The sequence below is a fragment of the Urocitellus parryii genome, chromosome 3 (genome assembly GCF_045843805.1).
Source record: "Urocitellus parryii isolate mUroPar1 chromosome 3, mUroPar1.hap1, whole genome shotgun sequence".
Classification (NCBI taxonomy): Eukaryota; Metazoa; Chordata; class Mammalia; order Rodentia; family Sciuridae; genus Urocitellus; species Urocitellus parryii.
Window position 1 is genome coordinate 115,091,041 of NC_135533.1, and position 16,057 is coordinate 115,107,097.

Sequence of the window (16,057 nt, forward strand, 5' to 3'; positions counted from 1 at the left end):
TTCTGTGAAGCTGGACTCCAGGTTCACATCACCCTTTCTCCGATGTGGGTCAGGGTCAGAAATGCAAGTCTGAGTCAGTGTGGAAAGAGGTTGGGGCTTAGAATCAGCCAGACCTGGGTTCAAACTCTGATGCTGACTAGCTGTGTGATCTTGGGTTAGCTGCTTGATGTCTCTGAGTATCAATTTCTTCATCTAAAAAGCAGGAAGTGTAATGCTCACAGAGACCATGCATGGTAAGGGGGGGGGGGGCGTGTAAAAAAAGAGAATGAAATGAAAGCTGCGTAAAGGGCGTCTTCCCTGCAGCGCCTGACACAGCACCTGACACAGCCTCAGATACACAAGGAACGGGGCCCCCTGCCCATCTTCCTCCTCTAACCGGGGCCAGGGCAGCTTTGGACTCAGCCTGTGAGCTGCAGAACCTGGCTCTGGGGAGCTCTGTGGTTCTGCCCGTGGGCTCCAGTCCAAAGCCAAGGTCAAAGCTGATCCTGAGGCCCCTTGCTGTGTGATCTTGGGAGGGCACCCCACCTCCCTGAGCCTCCAGGCCCACACCTGCCAGGGGAGCAGGTAACACCCTCCCAGGGGACGTAGAGCCAGGCACATCAGAGCTCTGACCTGCCTCCGGGCACTCAGCAGCCCTGACGCAGGCGGCCACCACCACCGGGCAGTGGCCAGGCTCCTGGGCAAGTGGAAGGTGCAGACCTGGGAGCTGCTGGGGGCCTCCCATGGTCCTTCTCTGGAGTGACACCCCCCACAGCCACAGCAGGGGCACAGTCACCTCCGTTCTGTGGCTGCCATTTTAATGACATCTTAAAGGTTATATTTCCCCAATTAAGAGGCGCTAATTAGTCACACGTCTGGCTTCGAATCTGTGGACTAGAGCGTGGGACGTGAGTCTCAAAAGTGTGAAGCCAGAGAGGGGACAGGAGCCGCCACCAGCAGCAGAGGACACGGGCCCACAGCGAGGGTCCAATGGCCGCGCCCCTCGCGATCTGCGTGAATGCACTGTGCACCACGTAACCGGGACCTGACACAGGACGGGCAGCCCCAGGGACACGGGAGCTGGTGGCAAGACCACCTGGCCATGCACTTCTCAGTCTGTGAGTGACAAGTGACAGCGTACGGCAAATGTCACAAGCGAATGTGCCATCATCATGCCACGCCACAGCCTCTGGCAAGTGGATGACGCTCTCCTGGACTCGCTGTCACACCTGGGAGGGGACGGACTGATAGACCCAACCTGGTCTTTTCTTAAATCTGGGCATCTCGCCATAAAACCATGAAAAGATGATTTCGGCTTTACTATAAATCACTGCAAATTCTGAACCTACTTGGAATGCCTGCCCGTGCCCTGAACTCACCCAGGTCCGGTTTTCCCTGACCAGATAACAACCCTTTCCTAAACCTTAGTGACGCCTCATAAATTCTGGCCTTCCCTGGCCAGATAACGACCCTCTCTGAGTCTCTAAGATCTCCATAAATTCTGATGCCGGGGCCAGCAAAAATGTAAACTTGTGTTATGCTCCTCAGAGTGTTGTTATCTGTAACCCCCCCTTTGTGTAACTTTTTGGGCTATAAAACTGGGCCACAAAGAAGCCTCGGGGCTGTCTTGTTTCCGCCCTTTTGGGAGGGAGAGGCAGCCCTGCCGGTCGAAATAATAAGCTTGCTTTAATTTGATTTTAATTGGAGTCAGTGGTCTTTTCTTGCGTCCTGGACAGGACGGTCCACCCTGCTACTGGGGACAGCTGTGACACCTGAGGCGTCTGCACCACCATCTCATGGAATCTTCCCCTCCAGTCAGTGCACTAAGGCTGCTCACACGCACACACACATGCGCACACGCACATGTGTGCATGTTACACATGCACATACATACGTACACACGCACACACAGACACAGTGACTAGCATTATGTAGCATTATTAGGCCCAACCTAAGAACCTGGGAGCAGAGGAGCCGGAGTCGGCCCCGGGTTACGGGCAGGCAAGCAGCTGATCTGGGATCTGATTTGGGGTCCCTTCCACCCCAGGCCTTGGCATGCCCAGCCCTGCCCTCTGAGCTGGGCACGCCCGGTGATCCCGGCTTGGCCCCTCACTGGCCGGCTGTATGCGCCGCACCCTAAGCGTCTACTTGGGCCTGCCCACGACAGGGACATTTAGCTGCTATTTCCAGGCTCTCTGGGGGACGGTTTTGTTTCCGAGAATTGATAAAGAATGTTAAAAACAAAACACCAGCACTTTTAAAGACAATAAAGAAAAGAAAACCTTCTGCGGGTTGTGGCTGAGACAGGGGTGGGGAGCCAGTCCTGAGGTCTCCCTCACACACAGTGCTGGGGGGCAGGGCAGGGAGAGGGACCCCACCCTCCCAAAGCCCTTCCCCAGGCTCCAGCCGCCAAGCCCTCCGGCACACGTTAATTAAACTGTGCATTTGCTGCTGCCCAGAAACCTCACTTCAACAATAGTCGGAGGACGGCCAGGTTCTGCCCAAAAAAAACGGTGTGTGGTGGGGGAGGGGGACTCGGCCCGCAGAGAGCAGCGAGGCACCCCCAGATCTGGGTGAAGCTGGGTCCCCAGCCTCTCCAAAGGGGGCTGTGTGGCCTTGGCCAAGTCACCTCTTTCTCTGAGCCCCATCTCCCTTCTGAGGACAAAGCGGGGGCCAGGGCCTGATGGGGTCTCTCAGGACTGTCCCTTTGTGTCTGCACTGGAAGTGACACACACATCTGGGCAGGACCCATCCCCACTGTCCAGGAAAGACGCCGAAGGGAACAAACTGAGTTGATAAAGACAGTTGCACGACCATCTTTTGGCGGAAGCTAATCTACCTGATTCTAAAGCAGAGCTGGGATGGTCGGTGTCCTGGGATGCCCCCAGCTGGGCGCTTCACGAATCCTGCGCTCAATGCGCAGTACCAAGTTCCTGCATTTGGAGGTGATGTCCCCGGACCCCAGATTCAGCATTTCTCAAAGTGCACATCTCCCCCTTGCCGGGTGCACTCGCGGTAGTGAGAGTCCCCGGGCAGGTCGGTGAGCGACCGGCACCTCCGTCACCTGAGATCTCAGAGGAGAGACAACAGCACCTCTGGAGGTCCCTGGTGTGTAGCTCATCACTAAAGGCCCTGAAAAGTCCTGTGTCAGGACACTGTTGACCACGGAGCTCTGCCGTGGCCGCTCTGCTGTTCCTGACCCAGGATCGGCTGTCGCCTGCCAGGGGCTCCAGCACGGAACTCTGGAAGCTTCCAGTCTGGGGAGGGGAGGGGAAACCAATGGGGATCTTGGTGGAGAGGACACGGCGCTGGCTGGGAGGTGTCTGTGGTCCTTCCCGGTCCTGATAGCCAGGGACAGGTCAGGGAATGTCCTCTCTTTGACTCATCAGCCTTCTGAGAGGTGCCATCCGCCTCCACCCCCTGGGCCTCCCAACAGCCCCGAAACACCTCGAGGCACAGGTGTGGGGACAGGAACCTGCCAGGTGACCCAGGTGGCCCTCTGGGCGCTGAGCCTGGTCCGTCCTGCTCGGGAGCCTATTCCTTCTGCTGTGCCACCTGATCTCCGGGTGCCTGGCCCTGCTGCCCAGGGGGCAGAATCACCTGGAGCTTGACACAGCTGCAGAGCCCGGGCTCAGCGCGGCCCAGCAGGACCCTGCAGAGGTGGGGCCCGAGGAAGGTTCCGGAGACCACCCCACCCCCGCCCACAGACCACGGGTGTCTTGTGGAGTCTGGAGGACTAAGTGACAGGGGGCCTGAGAGGGACCGCGGGTCTATCTACGTCATCAACTTTGGGAAGAACCGAGCGAGGCTCAGGGCCGAGTCCCCTCATTGGCTAACGGCGCCCCCTGCACTGTGGTCACAGCAGTGACGATGGCCAGGGTGCCCCTGGGGAAGGCGAGGAATGGCCTTGCTGCACGGCCTCCTGTCACTCAGAGGCCCCTGCGAGGCTCTGCCCCGCCCCCTCAGGCAGGAAGCAGGGGGCACGGGGCTAGGCACCCTGCTGGTGGCCCTGGAGAAGGAGGGGGCAGAACTGAGGCTCGCAGCCCGAGGTGGCTCTGAGAAGAGGGAGCGGCCAGGACCCACCCAGCTCCCCTGAGCTCCCCGCCCCCCCGTGGGCAGGCAGAAGGGCGGCCCCCAGCGCCCAGTGGTGGCCCACGGTGACCCTGCGGGAGCCTGGCACAGGACCTCTCCACCTCCCAGCCACAGAGGGGCAACACCATCACCGACTGTCCGGAGCGGTGCCCTGTGCCAGTGGCCAGGCCCCAGGTGAAGGACGCCTGTGTCAGAGGCCCTGGCAACAGTGGGGGCCTTGGGGGCTTCTTAGCTTTGGAAACATCCCTTTAAGCAAAGAAGTCCATGTGCCAGGAAGACAGAGGGACAGGTGGCCCCGTGGGGTGGGGGCTGGGGAGCCTGCGGCCGGCCTGTCCCCAACCCCTCGTCCTGCAGGCCTGGCGCTCTGAGCCTCTGCTCCCGAGGGGAGGGGCTCCGAGGCCACAGGCCGGGCCCGGGACAGCACGGGCAGGCAGTGCCTGAGCTGCGTGGAGCCTGGACACCCCTGTGTCCGGGGGCGCGGACCCTTCCCCACGTTGGAGGCTTCTCCCCATCCCTGGTGTCCCCAACAGGACGGCACAGTGTTTGGTTAAGTGTTCCTGGTGACAACGCTGTCCCCCACACGTGGCTGCCACATCCACCCAGCAGCACGGGAGGTCGGGGTCCGCCCGTGGGCGCTCCGATGCTCACATTTGTCCATTTAGGACGGGCCGTCGCTCAGTCCAGGGGGGGGGTGGCCTGGAGAGGGCTTGCTGGGGGAACCGCTGGGGTGAGGAGAACGTTCTAGATCTCGGTGGAGGAGTGGTCTCTGTGGTTACAGCCGCACACCGAAGGCAACGCGCCTGGCCTCACCTGAGCCACACCTCCAGGACCCTCCCCGGGTGTCACACTCACTGACACTGTCTGACAGCGCAGCGCTGAGCAGGACACAATACTGCAATGGCCACGTCCCACAGCCCCGGGGTCGCGCTGGCCCTCCTTCATCTTACAAATAGGGAAACGGAGGCAGGAAGCCGTGAAGTCACTTCCCAGGTCGCGCACCTGGGAGGTGACAAAGCCGGGCTCCCACAGACCACCCGGTTCCAGGTGCTTTGCCACCGAGGAGCATGTTCCGGCTCTCAGCAGGACAGAAAGGCACCTGTCCTCTGTCCTCACACGTGGGGCCGGGCACAGCCGAGCACCTGGGCAGCCCAGCTCAGGAACGCACAGTAGCCGGGGCAGGGTCAGTGGTGACGCTTGTACTGGGCACGTGCGGCCCCTGGATTCCACCTCAAGCACCAGGAAAAAAACAAGTAGCAGAGAGTGACCCGGCCTCAGCCCCAGGGCCCTGGCCACTACGTGTGTCTGTCCCCTTCCTTCCCACCCCGAGGAGCTGGTGAGGGTTCAGCCATGTCCAGTTTCAAGTGTGTGGAGCACCCAGCCACAGGACGCCAGCTGCACCGGTCGGCAGAGGAGGCCACCAGGATCAGTGACACAGAGAGGCTGCGGGGACATCCTCTGGCACCCCGTGTGGCTCCAGAGAAGCTCTGGTTAGCTCTGGAGAAGGACTGGCCACAGTTCCACGTGGCGGCACAGACAAGCTGAGAATCGTGGGGTCTGGCGGCTTCCCAGGATACACGGAGTGGGGTTTGGGACCATGCAGACACCCACGTGGCCCGGAGGCCACCAACTAGGAGAGTGCAAACAAAACCTCCTCTGGCCCGTCACGACAGGGACCGACTGTCAGACTTGACCAGAGAGAGCCCGAGCCTGCTGCGGTCCTGGGCCCCTGCTCCAGGTCTGACATCCTCACCTTTGGACCACATGCCCAGCAAGGGACCACAGCCCCCGGAGCCCTGGCCTCCACCCGACCAGCACGGCCGGCAGCCCCTGGGAGCCAAGCCCCTTCAGATCCTGGACATTTAATGTGCATCACGGACGAGTCAGGCACGGCGCTGGGCACAGAGGACATGGAACAGCAACCACTTCCCGGGGGCGCTTGGTGGCCAGCAAGAATGGCTAGAAAGAATTGGGAAAGAGGGACGGAGACCCACCGATGACCAGAACAGGGGTGTGGCCAGCGGGCCCGGGACAGCATGAAGGCTCTCATGCTCGTTCACTTGCTGGCACGCAGAGTGGACACAGTGGGTGCCTCTGTGGGGACAGCATGGGCCCCAGGGCCAGGACCATCTCCGTCTTGTTCCCTGATGGACCCCCAGAGCCTCAAGCCACGTGTGGCCCGCAGCAAGGGCTCCAAAGGATCTGCTGCCTGAATGACCAGGAAACATCGAGGGACTGACCGCCTCCACCCGGGGCTCCCGAAACCCAAAAGGCACCCAGTGGGACCAGGATGCAGTGCACCTCTGACACCAGCCAGGCTTGAGTCCAACCCAGTGTCGGCCCCTCTGCACCCAGGACGTCACAGCTCAGAGAGGTCAAGACCTGGTCCCAGACGCAGGAAGTGGCAGTGCCAGGAGGTGACCTTGGGCTGGGCACGTCCCGAGCTGGCGCAGCCTCTGTGACTCCCTCGGGGCAGAGGCTGGAGGACAGAGTGGTCAGCACACTCACTGAGCAGAGCCTCCGGGTCCCCATTCCTTCTTCATCCTGCCCCCAAGAGGGCTCGTGCCCCCACAGGGGACCAGGGTTTCCAGCAAGGGCTGTGACGAGCCCATGCCGCTATTCACCCCCCTGGCCTTGCTTGCTCCTTGGCTGTGGCTGTGCCTGACCCAAATAAGCTCTGGCCACCCGGCAGGGACCAGTGGGCGGGGCTCGGGGCACCGGCCTGCTCAGTGGGCAGGGCGGCCAAGCTGGACGTGGGGGGCAGCTGGAGGCCACTGGTCTGCGTCACTGCGGGCGACTGACTGTCCTCCTGTGCTCCCTTGTTCCTGACCCCGACCCCGACCCAGAGACATCTAGGGCAGGGTCGATCTGATGAGAAGACGGCAACTTGAAATACCAGGTGGATCTGTCCATCACACCGGGCAGGGGACTGCGGGACGGTGACTAGCGCCTGGGAAGGGAGGAGGGGCAGAGGGGGGAGTGGTGAGGAGCCACCCCAGCTTCTGAGTGGTGGCCAGGTACAGTGCTGAGGTCTGGCAGACGTCACCGTGTGCAGCCCTTATCACGGGGAGCAGGACAGTGGGACTCCCCTCTAAGGGGCGCTGAGGCCCAGAGCCAGCACACGGGACACGGGCGGCTGGAGGCTGAGCTTGGGACATACACAGACTGCCTTCCCCAAACTCTCCAAAGGCAGAATCTGGGTCTCGTTGTCATTAATACTTTCCATAGCAGATCGCAGGGTTCTGCAAACAGTAGGAGCTCAATTAAGGTCTGGTGCTCAACTCCTAAGATCTCTTGACCCAGCCTTGAATGGAGAAACCCAAGCTGCAGTCCTGGTCTAGTCACTAGGTTGCTGTGTGACTATGGGTAGGCGTCTTTCCTTCTCTGGGCCTCTTCCCCAGAGATAACACAAAAGGGGTGGGCTGGAGTGAGGTTCCAGCTTGAGGCTGGGGGGTCCTCCAGGAGGAGCTGTGGCTCAGCAGCCTGTTGACACTGGCTCCAGGATCTCACTGATGATAATGAACTTCTATTTCCTCATCACCCCCAGGGCAGCTACCTTTGTACCTTCAAACCCAGCACCAAAGCTTCCAGAACCTTCCAGGCTCTTCCTGCCAAGATGCCTGCGGAGGGCGGGGGAGGCAGCTGCCTCCACATGGCCCTCACACCCCGTGGCCCTCCCCAAAGGAGAGGGCAAACACCAAGAGGGGAAGAGCAGCCCTGGCTGCTGATCCAGGAGGGCCCGGGTGGCCCTAGGTGTGTCAGGGAGGGGCCATTTCCAGAGATAGGGTGGTGACGATGGCAACTGAGCTGCAGGGTCCTCCTGGCTTGGCAGGGAGTAAATATTTGGAGGGATGGAGCCCAGCGACCTGGGCCTGGCCTCCAATGACCTTGAAGGAGCTTGGAAGGCTGCAGAGGGCGCCCCTCAGCTCCCTGTGTGACAGGCTGAGGACGAGGGCAATCCAGGCCACTGTCTACAGAGCGCCACCACTGAGGCCCCCACCACGCAGCTCACCACGTTCCCAGAGCAGCTCTGGGGTTGGACCTGTGCTTTTCCTGAGCAGAAGACCTGCCCCAAACCACCCCAGGAGCCAAAGGTCACTTTACCCCAGAGTTAGGACGACCCACAGTCCCTCTGTCAACACCTGGCTTCGCTCAAGGTCAGTCTGTGGATGCCAGGTGGATGCCAGGTGGCTGCATGGGCCCGGTCGGGGCTGGCCGCACACTGGACTCTCCCCGTCCACACCAGCGGTTCTCAGCGAGGGGCGATTCTGTCTCCCCCCCCCCAATTTGGCAACTTCTGGAAACACCGTCTGCTGTCAGCTGGGAGCAGGGCGAGGGCAGAGGCCCCAGATGCCACTCAACACCCTACGGCACGCAGGACGCTCCACACCAGAGACCATCCCTCCCGAATGCCAGTGTGGCCAGGGCCCCTCGACCTACTGCCCTGATTGGGGTGCAGGGAGAAGAAAGGGGGGGCCAGCAGACCTGGGCTGGGTCCTGGAGGCCTCCTCTCCCTGGGTCCTGATAAAACAGAGATGTGAAACAGGGACGGCAAAGGTGACAGCCACCTCCCTGGCAGCAGCAAGGAGGTCGGTGCTTAAGCCTCAACTTCCCATCTGAGCAATGGGCCCAGCCTCCGCCTGCTTCTGACCCCCAGACACGATTAAACAGGGTCAAGTTTTCCCCCAGGGTCTAAGTGCCAGATGCCAACAGCCAGGAGAGGCGGCTACTACGGAGAACCCCGGGACAGCAGAAAATCATAACCCAAGACGCTCCGGGGACTGCAAATGGGAGCAACCACTCTGGAAAACAGTGTGGAGATTCCTCAGAAAACTTGGAATAGAACCACCATTTGACCCAGTTATCCCACTCCTCAGCACACACTCAGAGGACTTAAAATCAGCCTGTTACAGTGACACAGCCACATCCATGTTTATAGCAGCTCAATTCATAATAATTAAGCTATGGAACTAACGTAGATGCCCTTCAGCCAGGAATGGATAAAGAAAATGTGGTACATATACACAATGGAATATTACTCAGCCTTAAAGAATGAAATTATGGCATTTGCTGGTAAATGGATGGAACAGGGTACTATCATGCTAAGTGAAATTAGCCAATCCCAAGAAACCAAAAGCTGAATGTTCATTGTGATATGGGAATGCTAATTCACAAGAAGGGGGGATGGAGGGAAGAATGGAAATTCATTGGATTAGACAAAGGGGAATGAAGGGAAGGGAGGGAGAATGGGAATGGGAAAGATGATAGAATGAATCGGACATAACTGTCCATGTTCATATGTGAATACACGGCCAGTGAAACCCCACATCATGTACAACCACAAGAATGGGACCCTCATGAGAATAAGTTATTCTCCACGTATGTAATAACATACATACACTCTATAGTCATGTATATCTGAAAGCAAGAAATACAAAAATAAATTTTTAATTACTATTTAGCTATTATTATGTATTTATAAGTATAAATTATGAAAAAAAAAGAATTAGCACTTCAGGTGGAGCTACCGAGAGTTGGTGGCTTTTTGTTGCAGCAGCAGCGCAATCCTAACCTGACCATCTTACTGAGGTTTACAGATAGCAACAGTAGCGAACATGTACCATGTATTTTCTAAGCTCCAGGCCTTGCACTGAGTACTTCACACGGAAACTCTTACTTGCCAGTCAGGTCCCGTAGCTAGTTAGTGGCAAAACTGGGATTCAAACTCGGGATGGCATTCAGCTGATTCTACCCGCATCTTTTTTTTTTGGGGGGGGGGGTACTGGGGATTGAACCCACTGAGCCACATCCCCATCCTATTTTTTAAACTATTTTATTTTGAAACAGGGTCTCACTAAGTCGCTGAGGCTGACCTTGAACTTGTGATCCTCCTGCCTCAGCCTCCCGAGCCACTGGGATTAGAGATATGCACCGACATGCTCGGCTGTATCCCTTTTTCTATCAAGAAAGGACAGTGGGAGACACCAGACCCACACTCAAAACACAAAAGCAAAAACTGCTCACAAACTTGGCGACTTTCAACTCTTAGGAATCTCATGAGCTCTGACGTGGGTCTCAGCATCCCCCTCTCGAAGGAGCAGGGCAATCCGATGGAGTCCCCTGGCCCAGAAATTACTAATGGAGATGGCAGCAGCCTGGACACCAGGCTCTGAGCGTGGAGTCCATCACCGCCGAGTGGCCCTCGCCATGAATGTTTGCTGAGCTAAGTGGGGCGATGAGCACTTAGGAGCCAAGAGTGGACTCCATCCCATGCCGGGAGATCCCTGCTGACTCCTGAGAGGGGGCTGCTCAAGCCCCAGGGACCCTGAGCCCAGGCTAGGGGAGTGAGCACCCCTGAGGCAAGAAAGACACCCCGGAAACGCTAACAGCCACACAGCACAGACACTGAAGGCTTGCCTGGGCTCTTCCCAACTTATTTGCCTGTGAGAGGAGGTGGAATAACCCTCCTGGATGTCCTCAGACCACTGCTGCAGGGTCGATGAGCAGAACTTGTATCTGTCACCTATAGCTGTGTAACAAATAGCCCCATGACTCAGTGGCTGAGTTCCTTATTCATGCCTTATAGAGTCAGGGGTCTAGGAGAGCCTGAACTGAGGGGTCGGCTCCAGGTCTCTCATGAGGTTGGAGTCTAGCTGCTGGCCAGAGGTGCCATCCCGCCTGCTTCTGGAGGACCTGTTTCCAGGTACACGCCCGTGGTTGTGGGCAGGCTCCTATCCCTGCTGGCAGCTGGCCAGAGGCTGAGGTTCTTGCCACATGGGCCCCTCTGCAGGATGGTTCTGGTGTAAACATGTGGCAGCTGAGCTCCCCCAGGCTAAGGTCCCCAAGATACGGAAAGGAGGACAAGAGGGAGGCCGTGGTGTCCCCCTCAACCCGGTCGCAGAGGAGACACTGTGTATCCTGTCGGTCACAGGGAGCAACCTGGTAGAGGCAGACAGAGAGGCCCGATGGGGGACCCGGGAGGTGGGGACCGCCCACCAGATGGACTGTGCTTTGCCAACCCCACGCTGCTCCTCAAGCAGCAGGGCTGAGGACCCAGGTGCCGGGCACCCTGCTGGGCACTCCACACCCGTGACCTCAGTGCCACTGCAGGAGGAAGGGGTGGCCCGTTTCCCAGAGGAGGAAACAGGAGCGTAGAAAACCAGGGCGCTGACCCCAAGTCACCAGCCAGGACTGGAACTCAGCGCTCTCAGGCCCAATGACACAGCCCCTGACAGGGGTGTGCCCAAGCTGGCCTGTCCCCCCAGAGGCCACGGTGAAGTGTTCAGGAGCCAGATGTCCAACACAGACATTGGTACAAATTAAATGACACACGCTGACAATGCAGTAAGTTTTGAAAAGCAACAGTGACGGATGTTTAAACCCGATCATGTCTTTTTTTTTTCTTGGTACCAGGGATGGAACTCAGGGGCCCTCACCACTGAGCCCTGTCCCCAGCCCTATTTTGTATTTTATTTAGAGACAGGGTCTCACTGAGTTGCTTAGGGCCTCGCTGTGGCTGAGGCTGGCTTTGAACTCGTGATCCTCCTGCCTCAGCCTCCCGAGCTGCTGGGATGACAGGCGTGGGCACTGCGCCCGGCTAACCTCGATCACTTCTTAGTTACCTGACGACATTTCACTATGGACTTAGAGTCCTTTATGGACGTCACGTCTGTACAGTGAAAATACTATAAAAACAGTGGTCCGCGGACCCTCTTCCCCCAGCCCTGTGTTCAGTGACAGCTTGTTGGACACCAGCAACTGGCCATGTGTGGGAGACTGGTACCACAGAAATGGGCGGGCACTTAGCCCAGGCTGCTAGACACCCCTGGAACTAGTGCATGACTCTCATAAGGAATTCTGTGACTGTCCCCTGCTGAAGACCCCAAAGCCTAATGCTCCCTGGACCTGGTCCACCCAGATTTCCTGAGTCCTGACTTCCTGATGAACCCCTGGACGGGAAGCTGCTGGAAGAGGGGGAGAAAGTGGGAGTGGCAGGGCCTGGGCCAGAGGGGAAGTGGCGCATCCAGACCTCCCAGAGCCAAGCGGGGGGCTCCACGGGACCCACCCTGCAGGGGCGCCTGGGAGCCAAGAAGGGGCCCCAATGTCCAGCCGGACGGGCTCAGAAACCCTGGCGCTCACCAGCCTGGGCACGGTCGCCCGCCACCCGGGCACCACAGGGGTTTACTGAAGGCCCACAGGGACAGGAGGGTCACAGGCTGGCGATTTGGTTTTGACGGGAAGGAGACACGTGGAACCCGAGGTTCAGGAATAGAGGAAGAGTGTGCGGATCTGGTTCTCCTCCATTTTCCAAATAGAATCTGAACGTATCCTCCTTGTTTGGGGGGAACAGCCGACGTTTTTTTCTGGGGACAGGGAAACGAGACCAGCTTGGCGGAGCTCCCCAGGGACAGCCGGACTCTGTCCAGCACGGCCTTGCGTCAGGCCAGCTCTCTCCCAGAAACACCTGCTCTGGGGCCCAGCCGAGGGCCCCGCTGGACCCACAAAGGAACCATTGTCCTCCGGTAGGTGACATCATCTGCTGCCAGGATGAGGTGAGGCCCAGAGGAAGCTGCCCGTTCTGCCGGCCTGACCATTGACACCGCTGCCGAGGACCAGGTGACATCATGCTGGCCTGGGGGGGCCGCACTGAGTCCAACACCTCAGTTCCACACCTCAAGGTGTGGCCAGAGGCCTGGGCACCGGCAGGGCTCTGATGGGCAGTGGCGGGCAGGAGACCGAGGAGGGGGCCGTGCATCTGGCCCCTGTGTCTGGGAGAAATGCAACAGCCCACGCCTGGCACACAGTAGGTGCTCAGTAGGTGGACACAGTGGTTGTTGCTCTGTCGATAGCCCTTCCTTGCCCCAGCCCTCCAATCCTAAAACCCAGCATCCTTCCTGGAGCGCCCCAGGCCCGGAACTGGCCCCACCACCTCCCTGAAATCCCCTCCCCCATAAGCCACACACAGCCTGCCCCAGGGCCTTTGCACTGCTGTGCCCATGTCCTCCACGGCTCACTCCTCAGTCACACAGGTCTGCTCCAGTGACCCTGTCCGGGAAGGTGTCCCTCAGTGCTCTTCCCAAACTACACTCCTCTCCCTGGGCCCTGCCCCACTCTCCCTCAGAGCCCCAACAACTACCTGAGAGCATCTTTTCATTCATTAGTTTATTGGTTTGACGACGTGCCTCTCTGTTCCCGTCTCATTCTCTACCCAGCACGGTCCCCGGCCCACCCTTTACAAGAACCCCAGCTGCCCCGGGCTGCAGTCCCAGTGTCAGCTCTTGGGAGCTGCCACCAGGGCCACATCACCGATCCTCTCTGTCTCAATTTACCCCAGAAGGGAGGCTGGGCCAGCCCACGTTGGGAGGCCAGGGGCTTCCTGAGTCGCGGTGAGGCCTGGGGCCTCCAGGAGGACGTGTCTCCCTCCTAACCAACACCCGCGCCCCCGGGTGGCCTCCCTGAGAGAAGGGACCTTCACGGAGGTCACTGAGTCAAGGACACGGAGGTGAGATCCTCCTGGGCCGCCTGGGTGGGCTGGAACCCAAGGACAAGTGTCGTGGAGCAGGCAGGACGGCTAGGATGTGCCCACCCTGCGCTCCAAGTGCCCTCTACCTGACGGAAAGCTCCTGGGGGCTGTGGTGTGTGCCCGGGGCGGGCCAAGGCCCTCCGGCTGCCCGGAGCACTGGTGCCAGTCCTGGACACAGGGCGGGACACTCCTGCTGGGCCTTCCTCTGAGGGCCAGTGCGCAGCCCTGAGTCCTGGGGTGGGCCACAGCCCTGGTCCCAGAGAGGTTGCTGATGGCAGCTGGGTGGCCCCAGGCCCCTGGCTTCACCTCTCCGATTCCTCCACCTTCAGATTCCTCAACCACAAAGTATGGGCGACACCCCATCTCCCAGGACGGCAGCGTGGGGTCCGGAGAGACCAGCTCTAGCCCAGCGGGAGCTCAGTGATGTGGGACCTGCTCCCGTTACGGTCACCGTGCCCTGTACCGTCACAGTGGCCCTCGATCCCTGTGGGTCCTGTCTCTGGGGTTCAGCCAACCTCAGCTGGAACATCCAGACAAATAGCTGCTCTGTCCCGGGCACCGGGGGACTTTTCTCTTGTTGCTGTTCCTGGGTGACAGAGTGTGACTTCTGCTCACACAGCAGCGACACGGCACAGGGTTAAAGTCACCTAGAGGTGAGGAACGCGGAGCGCGGGACTAGACAGCCAGGCCTGGCCGGCCATCTGGTGATTCGGGACCTCAGGGACCCCACTTCCTGCTCTGACTCCACCCTGGGCCTCGGGGGGCCTCTGGGGGAGCCGCCGGGTCTCCAGGCTCCTCTCTTCCTGCTTTTGTTTTCCTTCCCCCCTTTATTCCCTGGTCACGGGGTGGGGGGTGGGGGCAGGCCGTCAGCAGATGGCTTCAAGGCTGACCCTGGAAGCCCCGCCAGGCGCCCGCTGCAGACCTGGGAAGCGCCCTTGCGGTGGTGGTCCTGGGCCCTGAGCCGAGGGCACAGGGTGGAGGGCTCAGGCCATCCCGCCATCTCCAGCCACAGGTACCGCAGTGGCATGTCCCTAGCCATCAGCCGTCCCTCCCATAAGACAAATATTATCTAAAGGCTCTCGGAAAAGGGGCGGCTGTGGATTTCCAGCTCACTGGAGATCTTGGAAGGAATGAGAGGTTTGGTTGTCACAGGAGCTGACTTTGAAGGCACGTGTGCCCCAGGCTAAGTGCAGCCACCACACCCACCTCCTCAGTGCACAGCCTCCCCGTTTCACAGAGGAGGAAAGTGGGGCACAGAGAGGGCAGGAGCCCGCCCTGGGTAACACAGCAGAAAAGGGGGAGAGCAGGACTCGACCCCACGTGGGAGGACCCAGGCCTGGACCACTTCTCTGCAGCAGGCAGGTGCTCCTGTCCTGACTCTGCCCTCGCCCTGCCCGGGCGGGACACCTGGCGGCCTAGGGCAAGGAGGCCTGGTAAGTGCGCACCTACTGTGTGCCAGCAGCATGCTGAACGCTAGGACAGCCTCACAGCCAGCCCCAGCGGAGGGCTGAGGCTTAGGGACCTGAGCCAGGGCGTGGCCAGGCTGATGCAGTGGGGCCCGGGCCCCAGTGGACACCAACTGCCAAATGGGACGGGCTGAGCCAGGCTGACTCAGAAGGAGCCATGCTGTGTGGGGGGGGGGGCGCTGACCCACAGGGGACGGCCAGGGCCACCTGCTGCCACTCACTCACTCAGCCTGTTCCCCAGGGCAGTGGTGCCGGGATTCGGGTCAAAGACCAGGTCAGGTGGCACCCTAGGAAGGGGCAGGGGCGGTCAGCACCTGAGCCTGCGTGTCAGCCGTCCCCGGCCCTTGACACAATGTCACAGGGAACAAGAGTGACGGAGAGGCGGAGACACAGAGGCCCAGAGATGACGCAGAGAGAACCAGAGACAGAGAGAGAAAGACAGAGACAGAAGGAGCGAGAGTCCTCTCCCTGAGCTGGGCCACCCAGGCTGGGGGCTCTGGCTCCTAAATGGAAGCCCCACTAATCTGTCGAGGGCCACAAGGAGCACAGAGCTGTGAGAGGAGGGGTCCTGCCACAGAGACACATGTCATAGGTGCTCAGCTTCTGACTGGGGTCCATACCTTCCTACTCTGGTTGCTGTGTGACTCGAAGTGAGTCACTGCACCTCTCTGTCCAACAGAGGGGATGCTGAATCTCTGCACCCTCCAGGGCACCTGTGAGCTCTCAGCAACCCCAGGGGCTGCTCAGGGCTCCTTCTGTCAGTACTGCCACCCTTCAGGATCGAGGGTGCCCATGGGAAGGAGGTGCCCAAAGGGGATGGCTAGGTCCTCGCCTGTCCTCAGATGCTCCTGCAAACCGAGCCAACACAGACTGGGACAGAAGTCTCCAGGCGAAGGTGCCCAGCCTTCTTACTAGGTTCAGGCCTGGGTGTGATGTGGGTGTCTCTGGGGTTATGGAGAGAGTTAGAGAGACCATTTGCCAAGAGCTGGGTGGGGAAGGG

At 59.6% G+C, this 16,057-nt stretch overlaps 1 protein-coding gene across 5 annotated transcripts in view; it reads right to left on the bottom strand.

Annotated features, from left to right (window-relative positions):
- Window positions 1-16,057, bottom strand: part of Kiaa1671 (KIAA1671 ortholog) — a 139,683-nt gene that overhangs the window by 33,251 nt on the left and 90,375 nt on the right. The window lies entirely within an intron of this gene.